The sequence below is a fragment of the Vombatus ursinus genome, unplaced genomic scaffold (assembly GCF_900497805.2).
Source record: "Vombatus ursinus unplaced genomic scaffold, bare-nosed wombat genome assembly UNPS02014785.1, whole genome shotgun sequence".
Taxonomy (NCBI): domain Eukaryota; kingdom Metazoa; phylum Chordata; class Mammalia; order Diprotodontia; family Vombatidae; genus Vombatus; species Vombatus ursinus.
In genome coordinates this window covers 10,605,817-10,615,094 of record NW_020954563.1, presented here as the reverse complement: position 1 = coordinate 10,615,094, position 9,278 = coordinate 10,605,817, and positions in this window count along the sequence as shown.

Genomic DNA, 9,278 nt, shown 5'->3' with positions numbered 1-9,278 from the left:
AGTATCCATGAATCCCTCTACAGCCTCTCGGGCAGGTGGCTATCTATCCTCTAACCAACATCTTCTGATGCATCCTGTTCCACTTCTAGACAGCTCTGTTTGTTAGAAAGACCTTCTTTGTATTGATTGAGTCGAAATATGCTTCTAGTAATTTCTACCCACTGGGCCTGGGTTTGGGTCAGAATACTCATTAGAAAGCATTTATTAGACCAAATCAGACTCAGGTGACATATGCCAGATTTCCTAGCCCTGGGTTTAGCCAGAACCATCCAAACTTCTCTTCTGATCCCCTTACCGTACTTGTTGTTTTCTTCAAGGCCCACAGGGATTTCTTTCTTCTTTCCACCCCTGACCCTTACAGAAAAATTCTAATCAATATAACCTCACAAAACAGTGAGAAAGAATGGAGGAAAAATAAGGTTGCAGAAAGCTTGGCATGAGACTCAATTCAACTGGGTTAACAATGTCAAGAGTATTTAAAGATTAAATTAGGACAACAGACTAAAAATGGAAAAGATTATCAACATTTCTATAACAAATTATTTTCTTGATCAGTGATAGTGGAGTCCTCATTTAGACTTTAACCCCCTTAGTTCTTGATGTGCTGTCCTTGATGAGGAAATGGAAATGGCACTAGAGAAGGTAAAGATAGCAAAAACAGCTGGACCAGATCAAGTATATATAGGTCCATGCTAGAGGTGACACAATTTTTATAGGTTTGAAGGATCAATCCTCAAACTATCTGAAAGAGGAGAAATACCAACAGATTTGAAAAAAATCACATTCAGCATTACAGTGGAAAAAAAGTCACCAGAGTAGATGTCAGGAACCACAGACCCATATGCTTACCTTCTCAACTCCACAAAATCTTTGTGAGAATGGTCTGCAACACGTAAGAAAGTGACAGATAGGTTTCCCATATGATTCTATGGCAGATCACATTCTTAGAGTCAAACAATTGACTGAAAGGCTCTATTGCATTCATTGTTTGTTGACTAAAAAAGAATTTGATTCAGTGGAGCAAAGTGTAGCTTTAAGACTCCCCTCCAACAATGTGTCTTCCATGTAGCTGTTAAGATTATATGTGAGTCCAAAAGATGCAACAACACAAATGAATTTGGTTCTTAGTTCTTTAATTGTTAACATTAAGAGAAATGATTATTTTTCTATTATTTTAATAACCAATTGTTCAATTAGGTTTAAGGTTTTTCCTTTCTATTTCCTTATTCAAGGACCAGCCCTTGCAGGTCATTCAGTCAGTCTCTGAGGGGTATTGCTAATAGATGAGATTGTCCAAATCCTTAGGGATATGCTCTTTGTTCTTGGGCAGGACCCAACCAGATAGAAGATCTTACTTCTGTTTAAAGTGCAAATGGAATTCAGTCCAGGTGAGTTTTTGCCCCAAGGAAGCGAGCTCCTGTCCTTGGAACCCTCCATTAGCATTTAGGATGACCCAGTTTATGAAGGAGAAAACCAACCAGAGTGGTCTGGGTAGCAATGGATTCCTTTGTCCAGTTTACTGGAGGCAGCTGAGTCTCATGATCAAGTCACATTCTCAGCAAGAGGAGCTGAAGACTTTTAACCAACGTCCTAATTAATATGTCTACTCCCTCATTAATTGTTTACCAATCAGGGTTGATTTTCATCTGTCGGGGATACCTCCTTTTCCAAAGATATTTAAGCATTTGGGATCTCCATGGTCAGGTCTTTGGTTACCAAGAGAAACCACTGACCATCAATTTATTATTTGCTAGCCTAATTAATAAATTGATTATTAATTACCTGGAAACTCTGTCTCTCTAATGAGGTCTAGAGGTTTAGGGTACTGGGACCCCGAGATCATGACACACGGGTCCTACCCAAAAGAATTCCACCCAAGCTTTCTTTTAGCCAAAGACAAGGTTTATTAAAGATCCACCATATCAGCCAGACTCTTGAGGAATCTGAGAGTCTGTGAGGTACTGGCTAGATTCTAAGAATCTGAGCAGTGGCTAGATTGTTAGAATCTGAGCATCTTTTTTTTTTTCTTTTTTTTTTTGGCTAGCCAATGGAGTTAAGTGACTTTGCCCAGGGTCACACAGCTAGTAAGTGTTATGTGTCTGAGGCCAGGTTTGAACTCAGGTCCTCTGAATCCAAGGCCGGTGCTCTATCCACTGCACCACTGAGCTGCCCCAAATCTGAGCATCTTAATAGAGACAAGATGGACCTTATATACAGGAAGACTGTGGGAGGGATCTAGGAGTGGCCAAGTAGTTTGGGGTGACTGGAGGAGGGGTCTAAGGAAGATCTGAATGGGAGTGGCCAGTAAGCTGGGGTGAACAGGACTCCTGGGACCTGGACCGCATGGCCAAGGGAGAATGGAGCCTAGCCAGGATTAAGGGTGGGAAAGGGCCAGGGGCCATAGGTAGGGCTAGGCTAGGTGAAGGGTAACAGAACTGGGAGATTGGGCATAGCCACAATCAAAGGCCAGTTGATGGGATTATAGCCTCAGGTGAATGCCAGAAATTTGGCCATGTAGGAAAGTCCAGAGTTTTTCCTTTCTGGGGTCCAGATCCCATCCTCATCGTCTCTAGCTTTTCATTCTCAACATCAGATAAGACACAAAACAGTCAGTCATTAAACATTTATTAAGTAGCTACTATGTGCTAGGCACTCTGCTAAGCACTGGGGCTATAGAAAGGCAAAAAAAAAAAAAAATCCCTGTCCTTGAGGAGCTCACAATCTAATTGGGAAGACATCATACAAAGAACTATAAGCAAGTTATATATAGGATACATGGAGATAATCAATAGAGGGAAGGCACTAGAATTAAGAGGGATTAGGAAAGGCTTCCCTGTAGAAGGTGGGACTTTAGCTGGGACTTGAAGGAAGCCACAAGGCAGAGATGAAGAGGGAGAGCATTCCAAACATGGGGTATAGCCATAGAAAATGCCTATATGTGGGGCAGCTAGGTGATGCAGTGGATAGAGCACTGGCCTTAGAGTCAGGAGGACCTGAGTTCAAATCTGGCCTCAGATACTTGACACTTACTAGTTGTGTGACCCAGGGCAAGTCACTTTAACCCCATTGCCTAGCCAAAAAAAAAAAAGAAAAGAAAAGAAAATGCTTATGTCTTGTTTGAGAACTAGCAAGAAAAAGACAAGTGTCACTGGATAGAAGAAAGTACATGACGGAGTATAAAAGGAGGGGTAGTTATAAAGGGTTTTGAATGACAAATAGATTGCTGTTTGCTCACCTAAGGTATTTGCCACCATTGTGAAAGAGATCCAGCTCAGAATCCAAATTGAAACAAAGGGAATAAGTGTGTATATAGCACTTACTTGATACTATGTACTACGAGATATCATCTCACTTGACCTTCACAACAACCCTATGAGGTAAGTGCTGTTATAATCCCTATTTGACAGTTGATACTGAGGGACACAGAGGTTAAGCGACTTACCCAGAGTCACAGCTAGCAAATGTCTGAGGTCAGATCTGAATTCATGTCTTCCTGATTCAAGGCCCAGTGTTCTGTCCACTGCATTACCTACTTGGTAGTCTAGATTGGATAGATAACTTTAGATAACAAGGTCCTCCGAGTGTTCTTTTTGTTTTAAAAAACAAAAGTTTTTAATTGATTTTTTCTGTTTCTTATATCACCATAGTTATCCCAATTATCCCCCTCTCAGAGAGCCATCCCATGTAACAAATTGTATATTTTTTAGAAAGGAAAAAAAATCAGCACAACTGATCGACACATTGAAAAATTCCAAAAATATGTGCAATTTCTAACACCCACCAAGCCTCCTCCAAGAGGTATGTTATGAGTGTTTTCTCATAACTCTTCGTTTGAGTCCTGCTTGATCTTTATAATTTTGTTACATTTACTTTGGATTTTTTTTTTTCGGCATGTAGTTCTTTCCATTTACATTGTTGTAGTTATTGTGTATACTGTTTTCTTGGCTCTGCTTACTTCATTCTGCATCAGTTCATAGATTATTCCATGCTTCTTTGTATTTATCATATTCATAATTTCATACTAAACAATCATGTTACATTACATTCATGTACTACAATTTATTTAGCCATTCCCCAATCAATGGACATCTACTTTGCTTCTAATTCTTAGCTATCGTAAAAAGTGCCATTATAAATATTTTAGAATATATGTCTTCTTATCGAGGGCTTCTTCAGAATATAGAATAGAATATAGATCAAAGGGTATGTACATATTAGTCACTATGTACATATTTGCATATTACCAAATTGCTTTTCAAAGTGGTTATATCATTTCATAGCGCTCTCAACAATGTATTAGTGTGCATCTTTCTACAGCCCCTCCAACATTGACTATTGCTATTTTTGTCATTTTTGCCAGTTTGCAGAGTGTAAGGTAAAGCTTCAGGGTTGTTTTGATTTGCCTTTCTCTTATTATTGGTTTGAAGCATTTTTTTTGGTTGTGAATACTTTGTAATTTTTTTGAGAACTATTTGTTCATAGCCTATGACCATTTACCTATTGGATGATGGCTATTGCATATATAGATATAGAGAGATTGTATGTATGTATTATATATGTGTTAAATATATATTACATACATACATGTATGTGTATGTATGTATGTATGTATATCTTGGATACCAAGCCTTATCAGAGAAATTTAAGACAAAGTTTTTTTTCACCATTTGACTTCTTCTCTTCTTATCCTAGATACATTAATGCTATCTATGCAGAAGCTTTTTAGTTTTAAGTAATGAAAGTTATCTATTTTATCTTTTGTAATCTCTTGTTGGGTTAAGAATACATCTGCTGTGAGAATATATCTACTATAGCTGTGAGAGACATATGATCTATTTTTCATCAAAATTTTAAATAGTATGAAATTTAATGTAATAATTATTAATATAATAATTAAACAATATCTGATTAGATATTATATTGTTATATAATATATGCTATATAATAATAATTAATATATTAAGATCTTAATATATCTAAATTATCCATTTAGAATGTATTGTGGAATATGATATAAGATGTTGGTTTAAGCCTAATTTCTGCCAGATTGCTTTCCAGTTTTTGTAGCAGCTTTTATCAGATAAGGGGTTTTTCATTAGACAATTTACATACTCTACTTTATCAAACATGGGGGTAATTGAATTCTTTTGTTTCTGAATTTCCCTTGTCTGGTCTGTTCCATTGTTCTATATCTCTATTTTTTTTTTTTTAACAAATGCAAAGTGTTTTTGTTTACTGTTGCTTTTTCTCTCTCAAATTTTGGTATTTTATTTTTTCCAGTTACATATAAAAACAATTTTTAACATTTGCTTTTTAAAAATTTGAGTTCCAAATTCTTTCTCTCCCTCTCTCCCCTCCCCCTTCTCTGAGATGGCAAGCAATTTGATATAGGTATACATATGCAATCATGCAAAACATATTTCCATATTAATCATGTTGTGAAAGAAAACACACACACCAAAAAAAAACCAAACCCACAAGAAAAATAAAGTTTAAAAAAAGTATGCTTTGATCTGCATTCAGACTTTATCAGTTCTTTCTCTGGAGGTGGATAGCATTTTTCATCATAAGTCCTTCAGACTTGTCTTGGATCTTTGTATTACTGAGAATAACTTTCATTCACAATTGATCATTGTATAATATTGCTACTGCTTTATACAATGTTTTCCTGGTTCTGCTTACTTCACTTTGAATCAGTTCATGTAAGTCTTTCCAAGTTTTTCTGAAAGCATCTTGCTAATCATTTCTTATAGCACAATAATATTTCATCATAATTATATGCCACAACTTGTTCAGTCGCTCCCCAATTGATTGACATCCCCTCCATTTCCAATTCTGTGTCATCACAAAGAGAACTATAATAAATATTTTTGTACCAATAGGTCCTTTTCCCTTTTCAAAAAAAATCTCTTTGGGATGCAGGGTAAGCACAATTTTATAGCCCTTTGGGCATCGTTCCAAATTATTCTCCAGAAGGGTTGGGTCAGTTCACAATTCCACCAGCGATGCATTAGTGTCCTGATTTTCCCATATCCCCTCCAATATTTGTCATTTTCCTTTTCTGTCATATTAGCCAATTTGATAGGTGTGAAGTGGTACATCAGAGTTGTTTTAATTTGCATTTCTCTAATCAATAGCGATTTAGAGTATTTTTTTCTATAATATAGAGAGCTTTGATTTCTTCTGAAAACTGCCTGTTCATATTCTTTGACCATTTATCAATTAGGGAATGGCTTGTATTCTTATAAGTTTGACTCAGTTCTCTATATATTTGAGAAATAAGGCCTTAATAAGGGAAACTTGCAGTAAAAAATTTTCCCCAGTTTTCTGCTTTCCTTTTAATCTTGGCTACATTGGTTTTGTTTATACAAAACTTTTTAATTTAATGTAATCAAAATTATCTTTTATGTTGTGTAATACTCTCTCTTATTTGATCATAAATTCTTCCATTATTCATATATCTGACAGGTAAATTATTCCATGCTACTCTAATTTGCTTATGGTATCCTCCTTTATACCCATTTTGACCTTATCTTGGTATGTAGTATGAGATGTTGGTCCATACCTAGTTTTTGACAAACTGCTTTCCAGTTTTCCCAGCAGTTTTTGTCAAATGCTGAGTTCTTGTCCCAAAAGCTTGGATCTTTGCATTTATCAAACACTAGATTACTATAGTCATTATCTATTTTGTATTATGTACCCAATCTATTCCACTGATCAAACCACTCTATTTCTTAGGCAGTATCAGATTGTTTTGATGATTACCACTTCATAATACAGTTTGAGATCTGGTATGTCTAGACACCTTCCTTCACATTTTTTTTCATTAATTCCCTTAATATTCTTGATCTTTTGTTCTTTCAGATGAATTCTGTTATTTATTTATTTTTTTGCTCCATAAAATAATTTTTGGTAGTTTCATTGGTATGGCACTGAATAAGTAAATTAAATTAGGTAGAGTTCACATTTTTATTATTTTGGCTTGGCCTCCCCATGAGAAATTAATATGTTTCCAGTTGTTTAGATATGACTTTATTAGTGTGAAAAGTGTTTTGTGATTGTTTTCATATAGTTCCTGGGTTTATCTTAGAAGGTAGACTCCCAAGTATTTTATATTGTCTATGATGATTTTATTATTTTTAAGTGATTTTAGGAGCATTTATTATTTTTTAAAATAGCATTTTATTTATCCCAATTTCATGTAAAGAAAATTTTTTTTTAAATTTTGAGTTCCAAATTTTCTCCCTTCCTCCCAACCTTCCCCCAACACTATAAGCATCTACAGTTATTTTAAATGAATTACTATTTCTGTCTATCTCTTGCTGCTGGAATTTGTTGGTAATATATAGAAATGATGATATTTTGTGTGGCTTTGTTTGATATCCTGCAACTGTGTTAAAGTTGTTAATTGTTTTAAGTAGTTTTCTAGTTGATTCTCTAGGATTCTCTAAGTATCCCATCAAATATGCAAAGAGTGATAGTTTTGTTTCCTCTTTGCCCATTCTTTTAATTTCTTTTTCTTTTATTCCTATAGCTAGCATTTCTAGTACAATACTGAATAATAATAGTGATAATAGGCACCCTTACTTCACTCTGATCTTATTGGAAAAGCTTCTAGTTTATCCCCATTACAAATGGTTTTAGAGAAATACAACTTATCATTTTAAGGAAAGCTCTATTTATTCTTATGCTTTCTAGTGTCATTCTCTTTAATGAAATTACTGATTGTTTCTATGATCTATTCTTTCATTCTTTCATTCTTTAGGATTATTTAGTTCCTAATTAATTTTTAATCTATCTTTCTACAGCCCTTAATTGAATGTAATTTTTATTGTATTATGATCTGAAAAGAATGCATTTAATATTTGTGTTGTTCTGCATTTGGTTGTGAGGTTTTTGTGCCCTAATGCTTGGTCAATTTTTTAGTAGGTTCCATGTACTGCTGAGAAAAAGATATATTTCTTTTTATTCCCATTCAATTTTCTCCAGAGGTCTATCATATCTAACTTTTCTAAAATTCTATTCATCTCCTTAATTTCTTTCTTGTTTGTTTTGTGATTAGATTTATCTAGTTCTGAGAGAGGAAAGTTGAGGTCTCTCACTAGTATAGTTTTAGTGTCTATTTCCTCCTGTAGCTCATTTAACTTTTCCTTTAAGAATTTGGATGCCATAGCAATTGGTGCATGTATGTTTAGTATTGATATTACTTCATTGTCTATGGTACCTTTCAGCAAGATGTAGTTTCCTTGCTTATCTCTTTTAATTCAATCCATTTGTGCTTTAGCTTTTTCTGAGATCAAGATACTATCCCTGCTTTTTTTACTTTGGTTGAAGTTTAATAGCGTCTGCTCCTGTTTCTTACCCTTACTCTGTGTCTGTCTCTCTGCTTCAAGTGTGTTTCATGTAAATAACATATTGTAGGATTCTGCATTTTAATCCACTTTGCTATCTGCTTCTGTTATATGGGGGAGTTCATCCCATTCACATTCACAGTTATGATTACTATGTATTTCTCTCCAACCTATTCCTCCGCCTTTTACACTGTCCCTCCTCAAAACTGTTGTGCTTCTGACCACTCTCTCCCCCAATCCACGCTTCCTTCTATTAGCCACCCTCTTCTCTTATCCCTTTCTTCTCCTACTTCCCTATAGGTTAAGATAGATTTCTATACCTAACTGAGTATGTATGTTATTTGCTCATTCAGCCAATTCCAATGACAGTTCAAGCATTGCCTGCCACCCCCACCATATTCTCCTCCACTGTAAAAGCTCTTTTGTGTCTCTTTTATGTGAGATAATTTAACCCATTCTACCTCTTCCTTCCCCTTCTTCCAGTGCATTCCTTGTACTCCATCCTTAATTTTTTTATATCATCTCATAATAGTCAACTCAAACTCATGCCCTCTGTCTATGCATAATCATTCTAACTGCCCTAATAATGAGAAAGTTCTTAGGAGTTGCAAATATCATCTTTCTGGGAGTCAAGATGGCAGAGTAAAGGCAGAGACTCACCGGAGCTTGCCCCCAAATCCCTCCAAATACCTTTAAAAATGACTCTAAACAAATTCTAGAGCAACAGAACCCACAAAAAGATGGGGTGAAACACATTTCCAGCCCAAGACAACTTGGAAGGTCGGCAGGAAAGGTCTGATGCACCAGGGTGAGAGAGGAGCACAGTCCAGCACAAGCCATGCCAGCACAAACCAGGCCCCAGCAAACCTGGAGTAGGCCTTGGGGAGACTGAATCAGTGCCAGCAGGGACAGTTTCCAGACCTCTTA